The following is a 23,304-nucleotide window of genomic DNA, read 5'->3' as shown; positions in this document are numbered from 1 at the left end:
AAAATACGTTGTGCATTAGACAAAGAAGAATGAATCTTTTTCTGATATTCTCTAAATAAAATTTCCTCCAGGAAAAGGAAAAAAATTGTTTTTAATTTCCTCTCTTCCTTATTCTGACATGGACAAGCATACTGAAGAGAATTTTGCATGACATTTCTTTAAATGAAACTGTAAATATTCTGTTTTATCATTAGGCTAGAAAATTCTGATCTTTTGTTATTTCCACAGGAAATTGAGAAAGGCAGAGAGAAATAACTGAGAGTATTTTAATTTTTCTGTTTTTCCCGTAAATTTAAATAAATTACTCTCCAGAAGTTTTAAGGAAGTCTGTTTATTTTAAAAATAAAGACTCAAATATCTAAATTAAAAAGTATAATTCAAGTAAGCCTACAAATTATTCCAACTGAATTTTACAAAAAATTCTTTTTATAAAGTAATATTACCATTATTCAAGGAGATTTTCAACAACCAAAATATTTAAAAATGTAATTTTTGTTCTTACGTGGCATTTGGTATTCTGTTTTAAAGCAATAGCCGAGAATATATCCTAGCTTTCTCGGAGAAGTGAATGCGCCTTCAGATTTCACTAGAAAACCTACATTAAATGACATAGTATTTGGTATCCTTTATAAACGCTTAAATAATTTCAAATCTTTAAAGAAAACTTGAAAGAATTAAAAATTGCTGTTTATAATCAAAATAGTAGTCAATCACAGCAATTTAAATTATGTTTAGAGCACTAAATATGAATAATAAATTTTTACAAAAAGATCATAAAAGATACAAATCTACATTCTGTAGAAAACGCAATACTTTTTGCAAATGGTACCAAATAACTAAAATACTTATACATGTATGAATGTATATTCTAGACAAAATATGTATCAATGTTTGTTAGTTTATCTTATATGGATTTTGGTGACGTGAGTTTGATTTTTCACTGATCCATGAGTTTCATGCAGAATAACTTTAGTTAGTGTTAGTTTACGACCAAAGCATCCCTGAACTTGGTGAAAATGCATTAAATTTTAAAATGTTCCCTCAGATATTAGAAGTTTTATGTGGAAGGCTAAAATTTTCTATCTCAAATCATCTGATAATGTACATAGACTCAGCCAGCATATAATATTTTGTTTAAATTTAAAATTTATTCTGGGGCTGCTGTGGTTTTTATAGTAAATGAAATTATAAAAGTGTAGTGATATGTGAGATAATGGAATTTAAAATCTAGTCCTTTGTGATAGAGAGACAAACAAGTTGTTCCCAAGCTTTATGTTTATTTCCTGTCCCTAGAATTATGTATGATTTATTATTCATAAAAATTGCTTTAAAGAAAAATAAGAATGCCTATGATGTGATCTTCATGTCTCTCTGGGATAGTTATAAGAGTACTGTACATTTTATTTACTGGGGTTGTACAGCAAAAGGGTACTTAGAAATCTCATCTCTCCTTGGAGCTGAAGGAATAGTGCATGTGCATAAAACAATATTTACTACAGTGCTAGGAGGTATATAAACATTACTGCTAGGATGGTTGATTAGGTTGTCTCACTGCACTTTCTGTGGCTTTATGTATTTGTGTTTGATGCTATTTTTTGCTTGCTTCATTTTGGCTTTTGATTTCACCAACCTCAGAGACTTTCCATATTATGACAGCTGTACATTCAAGGTTACCTTAGTGATATGAGAGAGTTAATTTGATTGCAGCTGTGTTTAAATTTTTTCCAGAGAATAAATATAGGTTTGTGAAGAGTAAATCCAACTTTGGAGACACTGGAATCTAAGGTATAGGGTAAAATTTTCAACTCTTGAAAAGTAATGAGCAATGGGATATGACCTTACGAAAAATGAACAAGGAAGATTTTCCACTTCCAAGCTCCCTTCACACTGACCTATTACTGTAGTTTGAAATGACACTCTTATAGAACTCATTCCCCATGAATGAAAGAATTATCCCCTATTAAAATGTAAATGCCCCGGAAAAGACAGAACAAGAATCAATCAATCATTTATACTTTAATGAGAAGAAGTCACTCAAACCATCCCAACATTACAGTCATTTGAAATTGAACATTGATAGGATGGAGATGAGACATAAATACTTTGGGAATCAGGAGTAGGAAGGAGGAAAAACTAAAAGGGAAATGAGAAAGTTTTGGGAATAAATTTTGTACGATTTCAATGTTACAGACGTTGAATCACAGATGACAAGTACTGAAGATGGTGAGTCTGAGTTCACAAAAAGACTATGCTATTATAAAGCCTTGAATTTGAGAAAAAGAAATAATAACAATTACTTATCATCATCATTATTTTCTCCTCTTCCTTGTCTAGAGAAAAAATACTTAATAAAAAGAGTGCTGATGTATCCTCTCAATAAGGGAAGGTGAGATGGTTAATATTGAGTCTCAGCTCGATTGGAATGAAGGATGCAAAGCATTTTTCCTGGGTGTGTCTGTGAGGGTGTTGCCAAAGAAGATTAACATTTGAGTCAGTGGACAGGGAAAGGCAGGCCCACTCTTTCTCTGGGTGGGCATAATCTAATCAGCTGCCACTGTGGCCAGAAAAAAAATCAGGCAGAAGCATGTGGAAAGAATAGACTGGCTGAGTCTTCTGGCCTCTGTCTTTCTCCTGTGCTGGATGCTACCTGCCCTGCAATATCGAACTCCAAGTCCTTCAGCTTTGGAACTCTTGGACCTTTGGCCACAGACTGAAGGTTGCACTGTTGGCTTCCCTATTTTTGAGGTTTTGGAACTGGGACTGGCTTCCTTTCTCCTCAGTTTACAGATGGCCTGTTGTGGGACCTCACCTTGTGATCATGTGAGTCAGTACTCGTTAACAAACACCTCTTTATGTATATGTCTATCCTATTAGTTCTGTCCCCCTAGAGAACCCTAAATAATACAGGAGGGATCTGTATTTATTCAGTAAGTTTAGTTGTACCTGCTTTAAGAATATAAACATAAATGTAAATATATGTATTTTGAATTTGTCAGACTAACTGAGAAGGAAATAAAAAATAGCCTTCACTTTTGAAAAGTGTTTTTTACATTGTCTAAAACAATTCTTTAGATAACATAAAATGTCTGTGATTTACCATTGTTTGGGTCAAACAACTTTTCGGGAAAATGTCTATTTTGCAATGCAACATAACTTCTAAATCTGCATTTATACTTCCTTATACAAATTGAATAAGACAATCTGTTTTGTATATCAATTAATCTATTTTAGCTATCAGTGTCACATTCATCATTATTTGTGTATGTGTGTGTATATATATGTATTTGTCCCGTTATTCAAGACAGAGTCATACATGAGCAAACAGGTGATCATCCGGCTTCAAGGGTAATCTTGAAGGGACTTTTAGAAGAATTAGCTCTTTCACAATAATCTGTTGTCTTCCCATACAATGGTGAAAGGTAAACCAACAATTATATTTTGATTATTAAGTATATGTAATACATATTATGTAAAACATATATTGTATATATTACATATAAATATATATAAAATTCATACATATATAACTATACATATAGATATTATGCATATATCATTGAACTAATACCAGTTATACAAATTATTTAAAAATGAGTACGTATCATATGAGAATAGCTTAATCTGTTGTTAAAAAATCTATAGTAGGTCTGAGGCATCACTAATATGAATTTAATGTCACAGCATGATAAAAATCATCTACTGATTTAATTTGAGGAAATTTGATTTGCTTGTTTTTCTCCCACAAATAATTTTTTTTAAAAATTGTAAGTAGTGTCACTTCCAGGATGGCAATATACAGTATCTGGCTCAGGTACCTTAATGATGAAGAATAAGATCTTATCTCTCTCTTGTAATATCTGAAAAGGCTATTTTCCTATATGTTTTTCAGACTAAATACAGCCATTTGTTAACTCCACTTAGAATTATTTTTATAAACACTGTTATATTATGATCTGATAATTAGCCATTTGTTGACATGTTAGTGAACTTTGTGCTATTTTTATTCATTGTGCATGTCTGATTATAAATGTGTAAGATGATGGGGCTCCTGGGCTAAATTAATTGTATTTATTTGTTGGTAAGAAATCAATTATAATTCTCATGTTATTTTTAAGTAAATATTTAAAATAAAAACCATATTGATTGGATTTAAAATATCAAATCAAATTTAAATTAAAAATATAGAGAATATGATGCATTATAGAGTCACTCTCTTCTGTTTCTATTTGTAATTTATAATTTTTGCTTTATGCCTTTACTCTGAAACACAAGAATAATATCATGAATTTATAGTTTTATTACAGTTGACATTTTATTTAACTTTAAATCTGAAAAATTCTCTGAAAAATTCTTGCTGATCTACTTATATAATTTTCCACTTTATCTTTAATAAAGTTATAATTTTGTTGCTGAAAAAAATCAAAAGAAAACCTGAACAAATTGCAACTGTACAAATTTTGAAAAATTTTTCTTTTTACAACAGTCAGCATCAAAACTGTGAAGTAAATTGCCTTTGAATACTTCTGTACCAGATGTCAGCCATCTTGCTTATCACTGAACAAGCCACATTTGAACTAAACAGCTCAGTATCACATTGAGGGATGTGGTGGCTGATTGAACACAGGTGTAATAGTTGATATACTGTCACACAGTCTGACGTTAACCTAAGATCTTTGTTGAAATAGTTATTACTGATGGCACGAAATGTAATTGCTAATTTTCTGCCTGAGTGGTTACATATTTTCTCTAAATCTTGAGAGTTATTCATCCTTTTTCCACTGCCCATTCCTCAGAGTTTAAGGCAGATGTGTCAGTGGCCCATGGACCAGTAATTGAACCTGTCACTTGCAATCTACAGACTTCATTCTTCAGAAATGTGACTACTGCTTTATTCACTCTCCTGCTTACTTTTCTCTGGGTATCAAATGCCCTACTTGAACAAAGCTAACTAATATTCATTATTTACCTTTAAGGAGTTCTTTCATCACAAAGCAAATGAACTGGGGGTGAGTCAAGACTGATTATTTTTTAGTATTTCTCATGGATTCTGGTTTTCAAATGAATTGGTTCTCTATCAGCCTAATTATACTAAATCAATCAATTGTATTGTGGGTGTAGAAAGTGTGGAGGTTTAGTGGAGAAAGGGTTGGGAGGCTGGGATAGATTTGCTATCTTTTGTATGAATGTAAACCTTCTTAGAATGACTTAACATAACATAACTCAAGCTGCTCATACACCTTTCCTGAATTTCACTAAGTACACTGCCTACTAGTGCTTAGTAGTTTTGCTAATAAATATGTTGCAATAGATTAAGTTGCAATAAAATTTTAACCCCAATTTTTATTTTTACTGAAATAATCCAGTTAAGTTATAGTACACATTAAAAATCAAGGTGCTAATATATCCCAAATTTGGAGGATTTTTAAATAAAATTATTTGAATTTTGTATTTTGTCAAAATCCTTTCAAAATTAACTGAGGCTCCAAGAAACCATATAGTTTATTATTGTGTATTTTATATATTAATTTTATTTGTAAAAGATAAGAAAATTCTTTCTACAACTATACTTAACTAATAAATAGATGGGACTATAAAACTATTGGTTGAAATTTAAGATGCTGGAGCATGTGTCTTTCAGTGAAAAAAAAATAAATGACAAAATTAATCATTTTGGCTTAGTGGAAAAATTAAAGCCCTGCTTTAAAATTCTGCCCCAAGGCAGATCTTGTGATCTAAGACAGGTCATCTGCATCTCAGTGTTTTTATCTTCAAGAGGGAACAATAACCCCTGTTTTACTAGTTGATATCAATATTGGAGATATGTAGAAAAATCACCTTGGGCAACATCTGGCGTATAACAGAACCTTGATGCTTGGTACCTATTGTAGAAAGTCCTTGTATCAGTCTATTCACACTGCTGATAAAGACATACCCAAGCCTGAGCAATTTACAAAAGAAAGAGGTTTAATGGACTTACAGTCCCATGTGGCTGAGGAGGCCTCACAATCATGGCAGAAGGTGAAAGTCATGTCTCACATGGAGACTGACAAGAGAAGAGAGCTTGTGCTGGAAAACTCCCATTTTTAAAACCATCAGATCTCATAAATCTTATTCACTATCACAGAACAGAACAGGAAAGATCTACCCCCATGATTCAATTACCTCCCACTGGGTCCCTTCCACAACACATGGGAATTCAAGATGAGATTTAGGTGAGGACATAGTCAAACTATATCATTCTGCCCCAGCCCCTCCCAAATCTTATGTCCTCACATTTCAAAACCAACCATGCCTTCCCAACAGTCCCCCAAAGGCTTAACTCATTTCAACATTAACTCAGAAGTTCACAGTCCAAAATTTCAGTTCAGTCCATCTGAGATAAGGCAAGTCCCTTCTGCCCATGAGCCTATAAAATCAAAAGCAAGTTAGTTACTCCCTAGATACAGTGGGGGTACATGCTCCCATTTACAGGTACATACAGCCATTCCAAATGGGAGAAATTGGCCAAAACAAAGGGTCTACAAGCCCCATGCAAGTCTGAAATCCAGCAGGGCAGTCAAATCTTCAAGCCCTAAAATGGTCTCGTTTGACTACATATTTCACATCCAGGTTAATGTTGATGCAAGAGGTGGATTCTCATGGACTTGGGCAGTTCCTCGCCTGTGGCTTTGCAGGTTATAGCCTCCCACCTGGCTACTTTCACAGGCTGGCATTGAGTGTCTGTGACTTTTCTAGGAACATGGTGCAAGCTGTCGGCGGATCCAACATTCTGGGGTCTGGAGGATGTTGGCCCTCTTCTCACAGCTCCGCTAGGCAGAGCCCCAGTAGGGACTCTGTGTGAGGGCTCTGATCCCATGTTTCCCTTCTGCACTGCCCTAGCAGAGGTTCTCCATGAGAGCCCCACCCATGCAGCAAACTTCTGCCTAGGAATCCGGGTATTTCCATACATCCTCTGAGATCCAGGCAGAGGTTCCCGAAACTCAGTCCTTGACTTCTGTGTACCTGCAGGCTCAACACACGTTGAAGCTGCCAGGGCTTAGGGCTTCCATCTTCTGAAGCAACAGCCTGAGCTGTACCTTGGCTGCTTTTAGTCATGGCTGGAGCGGCTGAGTTGCAAGGCACCAAGTCTCTACCGCATGCAGCAGAGGGACCCTGGGCCTGGCCCACGAAATACTTTTTTCCTCTTAAACCTCTGGAGCTGTGATGGGAAGGGCTGCCACAAAGGTCTCTAATATGCCCTGGAGGCATTTTTCCCATTGACTAGGTGATTAACATTTGGCTTCTCATTTCTTATGCAAATTTATGCAGCCAGCTTGAACTTCTTCTCAGAAAATGGGGTTTTCCTTTCTATGACGTTGTCAGGCTATAAATTTTCCAAACTTTTGTGCTCTGTTTCCCTTATAAAACTGAATGCCTTTAACAGCACCCAAGTTACAACTTGTGTGCTTTGCTGCTTAGAAATTTCTTCTGCCTGATACCGTACATCATCTCTCTCACGTTCAAAATTCCACACATCTTTAGGGCAGGGACAAAATGCCACCAGTCTCTTTGCTAAAACATAACAAGTGTCACCTTTGCTCCAGTTCCCAAGTAGTTCCTCCTCTCCATCTGAGACCACCTCAGCCTTGATTTCATTGTCCATATCATTATAAACATTTGGTCAAAGCCACTCAAAAAGTCTGTAGGGAGTTCCACACTTTCTCACCTTTTTCTGCCTTCTTCTGAACCCTCCAAACTGTTCCAACCTCTGCCTATTACCCAGTTCCAAAACGCTTCCACATTTTCAGGGACAGCGCCCCACTCTACCAGTACTAATATACTATATTAGTCCATTTTCATGCTGCTGATAAAGACATACCCGAAACTGGGTTATTTACAAAAGCAAAAGGTTTAATGGACTTAACAGTTCCACATGGCTGGGGAGGCCTCACGATCATGGGGCAGAAGTTGAAAAGCATGTCTCACATGGCAGCAGACAAGAGAAGAGAGCTTGTTCAGGGATACTTCCTTATTGTAAACCGTCAGATTTCATGAGACTTATTCACTATCAAGAGAGTAGCACAGGAAAGACCTGCCCCCATGATTCAATTACCTTCCGCCAAGTCGGTCCCACAACACATGAGAATTCAAGATGAGATTTGGGTGGGGACACAGCCAAACCATATCAGATTTATTATGGATCCTGAAATTCTAATAACAATGAGACAATTTACCAATGGAAGAGTCAGGTAGCCACATTAGGATCTGGAGAGAACGTTTTCAAGTTTAGGTGAACACAGAAATACAGACTTCTGAGGTTTAAATCTGATTGAGGAAAGGAAAAGCCAGGTATGCTGCTTCTTATAGGTACAGCTCTCTGGGGTCTCATTAACAGTGGAGGGTGGTGCTGTGCATATACATCAGAGCTACGCTAAAACGCAATGTTTTGTGCATATGTTGCTAGGCTCATAGACTGATTTATACAGATACTGCATTATAAACTAGAGTTATTATATGGTGCCACCCTAAAAGGGAAAGTAGTATGCCTTAAGTTATATTCCACTTTAGTATTTCAAAGTGACATGTTTATAAGGTAAAATTTCTAAGTTTAAAACTATAATTACTGTGTGTTTTCTTTACATATGATTTATGAACCACTTTTGTCTGGCCTCCATATGTTCATTTTTGGGTTGTAGAAGCAAAAGATGTACAATGAATGTAAACTTTTTAAAGGGATGAACATTAGGGAACTGAATCTGAGGAATGGAATCTCGTTAAGATTAAGAAGTAGGAGTAATGAGCATTTGGAATAGGTAAGTCACAGGGCACACTATAGGTCCAGGGGTGTGATATAGTTGTTTATTTATTTTAAAGCTATCTTGACCCAGTTTTGAGGCATGGTTAGAAGCTGGTCAGTTCTCATGCTTCAGCAGCTGATTAAGTCCATACCCCAACTACTTCTTTATCAGACTTTCACACTCTTAGACCTCTCTATAATCTGCCCTAATTTTCCTGAGGGCCAAGTATCAGAGAACTAGGGAAAAGCCCCTTTGTCCCAGATATTCAAAGTAGCCAACCCATAAGAAACCCACCAAAGCTAGCCAAACTTTCCACTTGTCATACAAAAGCTGCTTGGTACCACTCCAGCTTGCTGTTATCTTGGCTCTGGTTGCAATTTTCTCTATGGCCTCACCTGGTACAGTTTTCTAATTTGAAGTTGGGAAGTTTTGATTTTATTTTTGTATATATTTAAGGTTTACTGAATGATATCTTGATTTATAAGTGTAGAGACCTAATTGGAGCTTTGTTTTTCATCTATCCAAATGTCATTGTATTGTGTCCTGCCCCCAAAATAATTTTTAAATCTTGTAATTCCAGGTAATCATCTAGGAGATAACAGATACTAAAGGTCAGGATACCAAAAATCCATCAGTTAAAACAAAAACAAAGGAAAACAGTTTCCAGAGTTTGATTTCCAGGAGAAAGTTATGGTCTTACTTACGTAGATCATACCACAAGGTCTTATGTCTATGCTCAGGAGAGTAACTCATGATTGGCATCGCTAAATAAATTTTTACCACAGCACAGAAACTACCAAACTTGTCTTCCCATTTGCTGAAGGCAAAAAACAAGCATCGTTCTTTTTTTCCCTTAAGATTATACTTAACATACAATAAACTGTGCATATATAAAGTGAACCATTTAGCAAGTGTTGACATGTGAATATACTTGAAAAACCATCACTGGAATCAGATAAATACATATATACACATATATCATTCCCACAGTCTCCATCTGCCCCTTCATAATGACCTTCCTCTATCCTCCCCACCTCCTCTCCCCCAACCTTTGCTTTCTGTGTCTAGTCAACTATTGATCTGCTTCCTGTCATTATAAATTACTTTGCTTTTTCTAGAATTTTATGTAAATGGAATCATACAGTAAGCATTCTTTTAGGTCAAGGCTTCTTTTATTGTTTTGAAACTCAGTTGTATTGTTACATAGATCAATAGTTCATTTTTTATAAGGAATATTAAATTATGTGAATATGGCACAATTTGTTGATGAATATTTGGGTTGCTTCCATTTTAGGACTATTACCAAAAAAACAGCTATGAACATTTGTATGCATATCTTTGTATGGACATAAAGTTTTATCCATTCATTTTCTGGAGTAATACCTAAGAGTGAAATAGTTGTATCATATAGAAAAACCTCTGATGGGCCTGATGGTGGGAATATAAAACATCAGAACACTTTGGAAACCAGTTTTGTAGTTTCTTAAAAGGTTAAATATACAGCTTCCGTATGATCCAAATACTTCACTCTTAGGTATTACTCCAGAAAATGAATGAATGAAAGATTATATCCATACAAAGACATGCACACAAATGTTCATGGTTGTTTTTGTGGTAATAGTCCTAAAATGGAAGCAACCCAAATATTTATCAACAAATTGTACTATGTTCATATAAGATAGTATTACTTATAAAAAAGTGAACTATTAGGAGGCCGAGACGGGCGGATCACGAGGTCAGGAGATCGAGACCATCCTGGCTAACACGGTGAAACCCCGTCTCTATTAAGAAATACAAAAAAAAAAAAAAAAAAATTAGCCGGGCGTGGTGGCGGCGCCTGTAGTCCCAGCTACTCGGGAGGCTGAGGCCGGAGAATGGCGTAAACCCGGGAGGCGGAGCTTGCAGTGAGCTGAGATCCGGCCACTGCACTCCAGCCTGGGTGACAGAGCGAGACTCCGTCTCAAAAAAAAAAAAAAAAGTGAACTATTGATATATGCAACAATACAGCTAAATTTGAAAGTAATAAAAAAGTTTGACATAAAAGAGTGCTTACTTCATGATTCCAATTACATAAAAATGTAGAAAATGCAAAGTAATTCATAATGACAGGAAGCAGATCAATAGTTGACTAGAGACAAGGAGTGAAGGTTGGGGGAGAAGACTTGGGGAAGGTAGAAGGTCACTATGAAGGGGCAGATGGAGACTTGTGAGAGTGATAGATATATTTGTTATCTGATTCCAGTGATGGTTTTGCAACTACATTTATATGTCAACGCTTGTGAAATAGTGCAATTTATATATGCACAGTTTATTATATATTAAGTACACAAGGTTCTGTTCCTCTGTGTCCTTGCCAGCACTTTATATTGTCAGGCTTTTTAATATGAATCAATTTTATAAATATTTAGTGGTATCTCATTGTTGCAGAACATTTCCTTAGTTCTGCTAAACACAGGGTTCTTGTTCATTCCACAGCCACAAAAATTTAGGCTTGCAGACAGTTTAAGGGGTGAGTGAAGCAGGGTTTTATTGCGTGAAAAGGAAAAAAAAAGGGGGGTCGAGGAACAGGGATGGTCCACAAGGCCAGAGTCCCCTGCTAGAGCACCTCCCACCTGCCACTAGAATCCCAAGTTCCACACAGGAAGAGGACGGGTCAGGCTCCTCCCTGCTGTAAACTGGAGAACTTCCAGAGGCTCTGCCCCCATGTACATTCCTCCCAGGGCCCAGGGCGATTGGCAAGTCTCTAGGGAACCCCCCCTACATGGATGTCTCATCATCATGATTTTATATTTTTCTAATAACTAATGATATTTGGCATCTTTTTATGTGCATATTTATGATTCATGCATTTTCTATATTTAAGTAATTAAACTCATTAATACACGGCTTGATTTAAATTATATATATATATTTTTAATTCGCTTGCTATTTTTTTTTTCTTTGGAGACATGGTCTCACTCTGTTTCCCAGGCCTGAATGCAGTGGGGTGAGCATGGTGCAGGTGATCCGCCTGGCTTAGCCTTCTAAGTAGCTGGGACTGCAAGTGCATGACAACATGCCTACATAATTTTTCTTATTATTTATAGAGATGAGCTTTCTCCGTGTTGCCCAAGCTGGTTTCGAACTCCTGGATTCAATCCTCGTCCTCCTAAAGAGCTGAGATAATAGTCATGAGCCACTGTGCCTGGACTTGGTTTTTTTGAGACAGAGTCTCACTCTGTCACCCAGACTGGAGTGCAGTGGCACAATCTCATCTCACTGTCTCACTGCAATTCCTGCCTACAGGGTTCAAGTGATTCTCGTATCTCAGCCTCCCGTGTAACTGGGGTTACAGATGTGTGCCACCACATGGGGCTAATTTTTGTATTTTCAGTAGAGACGGGGTTTCACCATGTTGGCCAGGCTGGTCTGGAATCCCTGACCTCAAGTCATCCGCCTGCCTCGGCCTCCCAAAGTTCTGGGATTACAAGCAGGAGTCGCCATGACCACCGGCCTTTTCTTATTTATTAAGTTTTGACTGTTAAGTATTTCAACACAAGTCCCTTATCAAATACATAATTTTCAAGTGGTTTTCTTTTTACTATTTCAATAGTATTTCGGTGCTTTCTTTTTTTAAGATTTGAGGTCTCACTATGTTGCCCAACCTAAAGTGCAGTGGCTTTTCACAGGCATAATCACAGCAAACCACACTGGAATTTCTGGCTCAAGTGATCCTACAGCCTCTGCCTCCCAAATAGCTGGGATGACAGTCATGCACCACCCTGCTGGTTCTCAGTGATGTCTTTTGAAGACAACACATTTTAAATTTTGGCAAAGTCTGGAAAAAAATGTATTCCTTCATTTGTGTATCCCAAATATATCTCAAAGATGCCCATTTCTTTGTATTTTTGTTATTACCATTTTTGTCCTACCATCTCTCATTTCTTCTCTCTACTACTTCAATAACCCAAGTCTATGCTTCCAACTCTCACCCTTTTCCATGAACACAATTCTTTATCTAGCAACTTAAAAAATATAACACATACATTGAAATTTTCTGCTTAAATTTTCAATGGTTTCCCATTGGATTTGTAAAAACACCAACTCATTTTATGTACCCTATAATGAATGTTTGTCATGGTCTGGCACTTGCCTTTCACACATAATTTTGTACCACATTTTCTCTTGATTGTTATATTTCACCTGTATCATCCTCCTTTCTATCTTTGTTACTAGTCAAATTTCTGCTTTAGGATCATTGTTCTTATGTTATTCTTTGCCTGGGTTGTTTGTTTGACTATTTCATTTATCTTTTATCCCTGACTGCAGTATGAAAGCTTCCTGGTAGCCTGCTTCTTTATTTCTAAAATTCCTAAACTCAGAAGTAGAATAAAGTGAGTATTCTTAAACAGTACCTGAAAAACTATACAGTGAACAAATAAATTTTGACAATTCTGTAGGTCATTAAGCCAGAGTTTAGTTTAACCTAATAATTTAGTTTTCTGTTATTTATTATCAATATTCACTTTACAGGATGAAGGCATCATTCTCAGCAACAACAAATACATGTTGAATAAATGACATTGGGAGCAATATCATAGTTTAAACTAGCAAACTGATGAAAAACATAAATATCAAGACATAAAGATGAGCAATGATGCGACTAACATGTGAATCAGATACTGATCCACATCATATCTTCACTCTGGGTTACTGAAAGATATTCTAAGAGTAAACACTGACCTTATCAAAAGATAAGCAGTCTGGCTAGTGTTCATGGAGTGAGTAGAAACACGAATGGGTTAAATGAGGACTCAGAAATAGTTGCTGAACCTAGTTGAGTCCTAACACCTAGTTTATTCCAGAATGCTGTATGAAAGGAAAATGGGTGAGTGGGAAGCTTGTAACCTTGTACTTAAACTTTCTTATAGCTTTGTGTCATTTTCTGCCTTTGGCTATCCAGTGACTCACACCCGTAGGCTGAGGTGGGAAGATCCCTTGACCCCAGGAGTTTATGACCAGCCTGGGCAATATAGTGAAACTTCGTCTCAGAAAACAAACACACAAACAAACAAAAAACCAAAATGACAACTACAAGAAAAAGTAGAATTCCTATTATAAGCTTTATAAGCTACAGAAATAAAAAAGTTTTGAGATATGAAAGACCTCTTCCATACCCCTTCAATGTGCCTTAATTACATTCTTGATTTTTGAATAGGTCTATCACTAGCTGAAGACAACTAAAGAAACATCCTATTGCTATGTGTTAGACATCCTCAGGATGGCTTTTTGTTTGTTTGTTTTTTACTTAAAAAAAAAAAAATTTAGAATATTAGTTTACTAAAAGTAAATTTTCTCTAAACATATGTCCTTGCTAAGTTTATGTCACACATCCTTAATTTTGTTAGGCGGGTTATCCAACATCCTCAGTTGTCTAGATACTGCTATTGCAGAACAAAGTAAGGAGCTGATCGAGCCCCATGTGACCTTTGCTCTGTTCCTGTAAAATGTCTCTATAACAGTGATAATTTACTTCCAGTTATTTTGGAGCCCTGCCTTGAATTCCTATCCTGACAAAATAAAGTAACAGTACATATTCTAGTAATGTTAAATTTGTTTCATTAAAATGATGTAGGAGATTTTAGGAAATTCAGAAGCTGCTTGCATTCTATAAGGCAAAGAATATTTCCTTGGTTAATATGAGAACCTCTAGATATTTCTGATCGAACCAATGTCATATTCTAGGTTGATATTGAAGTTTATCAGTAAAGAAAGGAGAGAAGAAAGTATTAGTATTGCTTATTATCATTTTCTTAGTCACAGTGGTAATGAGAAATTAACAACTGTTTATGAATATCACTTTTTATTCTGTATTTCTGGGTCTAAATAAGAGCTGTTCTTCTTGATTTAAATATACATATGCTAATGTGCAAAGCATACATATAATTTCTCAATGTAAATATAAGACTAATAATTACATGTTTTGGATTTTTTTTTTTTTTTGGTACAGATTGAGTATCTGTCGCCTGAAATACTTGGGACCAGGGACCAGAACTGTTTCAGGTTTCAGAATTTTTGGATTTTAATTTTGGATTTAGATATATTTGCATTTATACATAATATAATATCTTGGGGAGAGGACCCAGGTTTAAATATGAATTCATTAATATTTTATATACAGCTTATACACACAGCCTGACGGTAATTTTATACAAATTTTAAGTAACTTTGTGCATGAAACAAAGTTGTTTACGTGATGTCAGGGGTAGAATTTTCCACTTGTGCCATGATGTGATGCTCAAAATGTTTTAGATTTTTAAGCATTTTGTATTACAGATTTTCAAATTAGGGATGTTCAACCTGTAATTAAATTGTTCTTAGTCTACAGTTGCTCCAAATAGTATTGTCCTCTTTCTACTTGTAATTTAACAAATACACTAGTCAGATATTGCAAAATGATCCAGGTGCTTTTCTTGAATTACGATTATGTTATTTTTAATTTATAAGTTAATTTTGTATGTTCAAAAATTATGTTACAATATATGCTGTTTGCAACAATTCTAAACAATGCAGATGTGAATGAAGAAAAATATTTTTAGACAAACATAAAAATTGAACAATGCTATAAAGAATATGATTTTGCTATTCATTCTTTAATGTTTGTATAAACATACAAACACTTAATTCAGTTTATTTTCTTTCTTTTATTTATTTTTAAATAAAAATCGAGTTGCATGATGCGTATTACTCTCCTACTTTTTTTTCACTGCTTCATCCTGGGTAATTTTTCAAGTCAGCATACACAAATCTCACTTTTCTTTATTTAACATAGTTTAGAAATTATTATTTATTCAACCATTCCTCTATTTATGAACTTTCAGGATGTTTTAGTATTTTACTTTTGCAATTAATATTACAGTAAACTCATTTGTAAAGATGTTAAAGAAAAACTTCAAGGCACTTGTTAAAACTTATTAAGGAAGATTTATTCAAGACTATTTTTATAGGTTTAAGGATCACTGCATGGGGCTTGCAGTCAGGGAGAGAAATTGAGCTCAGCCCTGAATATAGCGTGAGCCAGTGTGAATTTAGTGCCAAGCAACAGGATGGAGGTCATAGGATGGAAAAGTACTAAAAGGAAACGTTAGGAATAAGGGAGAATCTGTCTAAACCTACCTACAGAATTATTTCTAAGGAGAGGCCAGGGTGATCAGACATCACCTTCAGGATGTTGGAGGCCTGGGAACCTGACCAAATGTTGAGGATAATCAGATATCGAGTGTGGAAGGCTCTTGCTAACTTGACTTAGCAAGATTCTGTGTTAAGACTAACTTTTTTGAGGAACTGTGCATATGCTCCTAGAAAATTCAGAATCCTGACTAAAGTTTGGCCAGGAAAGTAATCTTTTTCAAAGAAGATTGTTTAATTAAAATATCACAAAAATGTATTATGTTCTTTTGAATTACACTTTTGATATTGTCCTCAGGCAAATAGATTTTCAGAATTTAATAAATAAATAAAAGCAGCTCTAACACTGAGTAGTTTTTTGAAATAAATTATAATTGCATAGAACTAAAATAACTTCATCAAGAACACACACTACAATTTGAAAAGATTTTTCTCTTTTTCATGGCTCCTACAGAGAAAACAAAAGTGAAAGTGTGGGAAAGAAAGAGACAGGTTTTTAGTCACAAATATTAGAAATATGAAATAGCATAAAACTTATATGATAGTTCCTCTTCTACTGTAGAAATTTATCCTCCAGGATAAATAAATTTGCTTCATGCAGGACAGTTTTAAACACCACTAGTAAATGAAATTATGTCCCCTTAGAATGTAATTTTACAGTTGAATTGTTTGTCTTACTAGAGACTGTTACCTTATGTATTCGTCATCTGAGCTTATTTTGGATTACTTTTGGTATAAGACTTTAGTCAATATTGTAATAATTCTATAAAGAAACAATCTTTATTATGTAGATAGTAGAGGTGGTAAATTCTCTTGTTAGCAGATGAGAGAAATTTGTTCTTAATGAGATAAAATGAGTGTACATGTAATAAGAGAAACTTCAAACCAGGGCTTTGGGTTCTTAGTTCTTTCTATGAGGTCATACTGCTTATTGTACACTTGACTATGCAGTAAATGTTTGCTTAAATGTATTTTCTTTAATATGTGACATGCACATGTAGGTTAAATCACGTAACAGACTAAGAAATGTTCTAGTCACTTAGATACAGAAACTGTGCAAATGAGAGAGGGAAATATGCTGTTTCAACCCAAAAGTTCATAGAAGTCTACACCTACTGACAAATATACACTAAGATGATGTAGGTGACCATCAACCATACTAGTTTCAGGTTTTAGAGTATTCTTATTTCATCCTAATATTGACTCACTGAATTAGGCAGTTGAGAAAATGGATTGTGTAATATATTTTCCAATTGTTTCTTCAAACCTCCAACCTATATTTGTGACAATGCTCTTTGCGCCAAGAAGCTATGGCATGCACTAGTTAGGTTTCTTTGCCTTCTGACTGTCAAATAAGTTTTGCAGGAAAATGGAGACTTGGAAGAAAGAGTTGTCTGGTCCTTTTTGTACCTTTAGCTCTATTTCTCCCTGTATGCAGATTGCTACTCTAACTTCAAACTCCTCAGGCCTAGAATTGGTAAAGGCCTGCCATTTCCGGCTCCACAAAGTGCTGGTTTCTCTTAATCCTGCCTACAAGTGTGAATGGTTCATCCATTAAACCCTCTTGCATACTCTTTTTAAATGCATCATCTATTTTCTCCCATACCTTGTCTGTCATAAAGTTTTTCATTTGTTAGAGATACAGCGGCTCTTCATTTTAGTTCCAGGTATGTGAAAAGTTAATTTTATGCTATTCAATCAACAGAAAGTAGGGATTGTTAAAAGATATGTTAAGTATTTCTACAATTGTTTAAATTATACTTATCACATTTCTTATACTATTGGGCTTTTATTTTGTATACTATTCTAAATGAATGATAGACTTGTGGACTACAGCAAAGTAGAGAGATGCATTTCACGAGGCACTTATGTTAAAAAGTGGGTCTCTCATACACATGCTATTTAAAACTGATGTGTCAAGTGTTCTTGCTGATATAAGAGAGTAATATAAGAGGATGGGTAAGGATGGTATGTAAGTGTGTGTCTAATTACCTATCTAGGACATCTTATTATCTGAAGTCAGGAAAGCTAAAATCTGAAGAAAGCTGATAAAAAGACAACTGAATCTGTGAGGAAGTGTTGTAAAATAGCATAGCTAAGCAGTCACATCCAGCATTTAATAGGTTTATAGGTCATCTTTTCATAATAACTCATACAAATCAAAAATAGCAGGTCAAAATGGAATGATGTGCACTAAAAGATGACTGATAAGCAACAATGATCCAAAGAGTCTGCACAGGGGATATCAATCCTCCCCAACATATAAACATACCCACAAAATAAAAAGAAGAGACAGTTGAAGAATATACATCAGAAGATATACCTCCACAAACAAATACATTTCAATATATACGTATATTCTCAAGTGGATAACATCTGATATGGATTCTAAAAGAAAACTACAGCTGAAAGTGATCATAAGAAATCAAAAGGTAAAGTGAAAGAGCTTTAGGAGTTCAACTGAACACTCTAAGTGACCCTGTATATAAATAAGAATTCTGTTGTAAATAAAGGAATATAAAATAGGTATTATTGAAAATGAAAGTAGTGGAAAAGAAGGTCAGCTTGAGGAAAATAATTCAGCAAATCAAGTATAAAGGAGCAAATATAAAAAGGTAATTGTCTTTTTGGATTTTATATATCCATTACATGTTTAATTTTTAATTTTTGGGTACATAGTAAGTATATATATTTATGGGGTACATGAGATACTTTGATACAGGCATGCAATATGTACTAATCACATCATGTAAATGGGGTGTCCATGCCCTCAAGCATTTATCCTTTGTGCTACAAAAAATCCACTTGTACTCTTTTAGTTATATTAAAATGTATAAATTATTATTGAATACTGTCAGTCTGTTGTGCTATCAAATAGTCTTATTTATTCTTTTTAACTACTTTTGGTACCCATTAGCTAGTTCTCCACTTCTATCCCAGCCTCCACCGCCCTCCCCAACCTCTGGTAACTGTCTTTCTACTCTCTGTCTCCATGAGTTCAATTGTTTAAATTTTCAGATCCCGCAAATAAGTGAAAACAGGTGAAGTTTGTCTACTGTAACTAACAAATTTTACTTAACATAATGACCTCCAGTTCCATCCATGTTGTTGCAAATTCAGGATCTCATTCTTTTTTATTGTTGAAAAGTATTCCCTTGTGTATGTGAACCCTGTATTCTTTATTCATTCATGTGTTAATGGACACTTAGACTGCTTCCAAATCTTGGCTACTGTGAACAGTGCTGCAAGAAACATGGAAGCACAGATATCTCTTTAATGTATTGATTTCCCTTCTTTTGGGAACACATCCAGCAGTGGAATTGCAGGAATATAGGGTAGTTCTAGTTTTAGCTTTTGAGGAACCTCCAAGCTGTTCTTGATAGTGATTGTACTAATTTACATTCCCACCAACAGTATACAAGGGTTTCCTTATCTACATGTCCTCACCAGCATTTGTTCCTGCCTGTCTTTTGGGTAAAAGCCATTTAAACTAGGGTGAGATGATATCTCATTGTAGTTTTGATTTGAATTTCTCCGGTGATAATCAAGGATATTGAGCACTATTTTATATGCCTTTTTTTTTTTTTTTTTTTTTTTTTTGCCATTTGTATATCTTCTTTTGGGAAATGTATTTTAAAATATTTTGCTTATTTATTAATTGGGTTATTAGATCATTTCCTGTAGGGTTGTTTGAGCTCCTTATATATTCTGGGACTTAATCCCTTATCAGATGGTTAGTTTGCAAATGTTTTCTCCCATTCTATGGGTTATCTCTTCACTTTTTTGATTGCTTCTTTCTCTATGTAGAAGCTTTTTAATTTGATGTGATTTCATTTGTCCATTTTTGCTTAGGTTGCCTGTGTTAGTGAGGTATTACTCAATAAAGTTTTCCCAGATCAATTTCCTGTAGAATTTTCCCAATGTTTTCTTCATTTCATGGTTTAATGTCTTAGATTTAAGTCATTAAAGCATTTTGATTTGATTTTTGTGTGTGGTGAGAGATTGGGGTGTAGTTTCATTCTTCTGCATATGAATATCCAGTTTGCTCAGTACCATTTATTGAGAAGACTATCCTTTACCCCAGTGTATGTTTTTGGTACCTTTTGAAAAATGACTTCACTGTATTTTGTTCCTGGGTTTTCTATTCTGTTCCATTGATCTATCTGTCTGTTTTTATGACAGTTACCAGGCTGTTTGTGTTACTATAGCTCTGTACTACAATTTGAAGTCTGTTAATGTGATTCTTCCAGTTTTGTTCTTTTTCCTCAGAATAACTTTGTGTTATTCTAGGTCTTTTGTGGTTCCATAGAAATTTTAGGATTTGTTTTTTCTGTTTCTGTGAAAGATGTCATTGGTATTTTGATAGATACTGCATTGTATCTATACATTGCATTGGGTAGTACGGACATTTTAACAATACTGATTCTTCCAACCCATGAACATGGATTTCTATTTTTGTGTCCTCTTCAATATTTTTCATCAGTGTTTTATGATTTTTATTATAGAGATCCTTCACTTCTTTGATTACTAGATATTTAATTTCATTTATGGCCTTTGCTAATGAGATTTTTAAAATTTCTTTTTCAAATTGCTTGCTGTTGGCATACAGAAATGCTGTGGATTTTTGTATGTCAATTTTGTATCATTCAATTTTACTGAATTTATCAGTTCTACTAGTTTGTTGGTAGAGTCTTTAGGTTTTCCACAAAAAAGGTAATTTTATGGCATTAATCTACATTTATAATTTAATCTAGTTCCATATATAGATGGAAATAAATTTTAGATAGATAGATGTTGCGGGAAGTCAGGGACCCTGAATGGAGGCACTGGCTGGAGCCACGGCAGAGGAACACAAATTGTGAGGATTTCATATTAGTATGGACATTTATCAGTTCCCAAATAATACTTTTATAATTTCTTATGCCTGTCTTTAATCTCTTAATCCTGTTATCTTCGTAAGCTAAGGATACATGTCACCTCAGGATGCCTGTGATAATTGTGTTAACTGTACAAATTGATTGTAAAATGTGTGTTTGAACAATATGAAATCAGTGCACCTTGAAAAAGAACAGACTAACAGCGATTTTAGGGAACAAGGGAAGACAATCATAAGGTCTGACTGTCCGCGGGGTCAGGCTAAAAGAGCCATATTTTTCTACTCGCAGAGAGCCTATAAACAGATGCGCAAGTAGGGAAGATATTGCTAAATTATTTTCCTAGCAAAGAATATTAATATTAATACCCTGGGAAAGGAATGCATTCCTGGCGGGAAGTCTATAATCAGCTGCTGTGGGAATGTCTGTCTTATGCAGTTGAGATAAGGACTGAGATATGCCCTTGTCTCCTGCAGTACCCTCAGGCTTACTAGGGTGGGGAAAAACTCCACTCTGGTAAATGTGTGGTCAGACCAGTTCTCTGCTCTCAAACCCTGTTTTCTGTTGTTTAAGATGTTTATTAACATAATACGTGCACTGCTGAACATAGACCCTTATCAGTGGTTCTGCTTTTTCCCTTTGTTCTGCTCCCTTAGAAACATGTGATCTTTGTTAGACCCTTATTAGTAGTTTTGTTTTTTGCCCTGTGAAGCATGTGATCTTTGTACTTACTCCCTGTTCTTACACCCCCTCCCCTTTTGAAACCCTTAATAAAAACTTCCTGGTCTGAGACTCAGGTGGGCAACACTATCCTTCCGATATGTGATATCACCCCTGCGGCCCAGCTGTAAAATTCCTCTGTTTGTACTGTTTCTCTTTATTTCTCAGCTGGCCAACACTTATGGAAAATCGAAAGAACCTACGTTGAACTATTGGGAGTGGGTTCCCCCAATAGATAGATACTGTGAAATGTATTCAGCAAGAGAGGAAAAATAGCAAATAAAAATTAAACATAAGAAATAATTCTAGACAATAAATATATATTGAAATTTAAAAAAACTTAAATTGTAAGAACAAAAGCTGGGATCTTCTTAAATTATTTACTGCAGCAGTCATCATCAGAGTATGTGATAGTAATAGTACAGTCATTAGAAGAAAAATAAAAGTCCAGGTCCAAGAACATTTAAAACAAATAAAGTTGAATAATAGCTTTTAAATTCATAAAATAACAGCTGTGAAAGCCATACACACAAAAACATTTCAAGCTATTTGTACCTAATGTAGATTCATGTACTAAACCATTTATTTCTCTTCCTTGAAAATGTATTTGATAATAAAAATCCCACTGTGGTAGGCTGATAAAGACTCATAAAGATTTGTCTATTTCCTAATCCCTGGAGACTGCAAATGTTACCTTTTTGGGAAGAGAAAAAAAAAAAAAAAAACACCTGTGAGGATGTGATTAAATTAAGGATCTTGAATTGAGAAGATCATTATGGATTATCTGGGTATGGCATAAATGTAATCACAAGTATACTTAAAGGAAAGAGGCAGAGAGGTTGGGCATGGTAGTTCATACCTGTAATCCCAGCACTTTGGGAGGCCAAAGCAGGCGGATCATGAGATTAGGAGATCGAGACTATCATGGCTAACACGCTGAAATCCCATCCCTACTAAAAACACAAGAAATTAGCTAGGTATGGTGGCAGGCACCTGTAAGCCCAGCTACTCGGAAGGCTGAGGCAGGAGAATGGCATTAACCCAGGAGGCAGAGCTGGCAGTAAGCTGAGATTGCCCCACTGCACTCTAGCCTGGGCAACAGAGTGAAACTCTGTCTCAAAAAAAAAAAAAAAAAGGCAGAGAAGGATCATACTCCTCACACATGCTTATGCACACATATGCATGCAATAAAACAATATAAAGATGGAGCAGAGAGAAATGCAGACATAAACCAAGGAGTGGCAATAGCCACTAGAAGATGGAGAAGCAAGGGTCTCATTCTCTCCTAGAGCTCAGTAGAAAGCACAGTCATGCCTACGTTTTGATCATGAGCTTCTGTTAAAATCAGTTTCAGTGCTGCAAGTCATTATGATGATTAATTTAGCGTATCAACTTAGCTGGGCTATGGTACCCAACTTCTTGGTTAAACATGTCTGATAATTCTGTGACAGTATTTCTTAAAGACAGCCTTAACATTTAAATCAGTAGACTTTGAGTAAAGCAGATTGCTATCCACAATGTAGCTGGGCTACTTTCAATCAGCTGAAGTCCTTAAGATAAAACAGACTAAGGTCCCCCAAGGAACAAGGAATTCTTTCTCCAGACTGTCTTTGGACTTGAACTGCAATATTAACTCTTCCGTGGTTCTACTGTTTGCCTTTCTACCCTGAAGATTTTAGATTCAACAGCCTCCACAATCATTTGAGCCATTCTTCAAAATAAACTTCTAAGACACACACACACACACACACACACACACACACACA

The sequence above is a fragment of the Mandrillus leucophaeus genome, unplaced genomic scaffold (genome assembly GCF_000951045.1).
Source record: "Mandrillus leucophaeus isolate KB7577 unplaced genomic scaffold, Mleu.le_1.0 Scaffold344, whole genome shotgun sequence".
NCBI classification, from domain to species: Eukaryota; Metazoa; Chordata; class Mammalia; order Primates; family Cercopithecidae; genus Mandrillus; species Mandrillus leucophaeus.
This window is presented reverse-complemented; position numbering follows the sequence as displayed.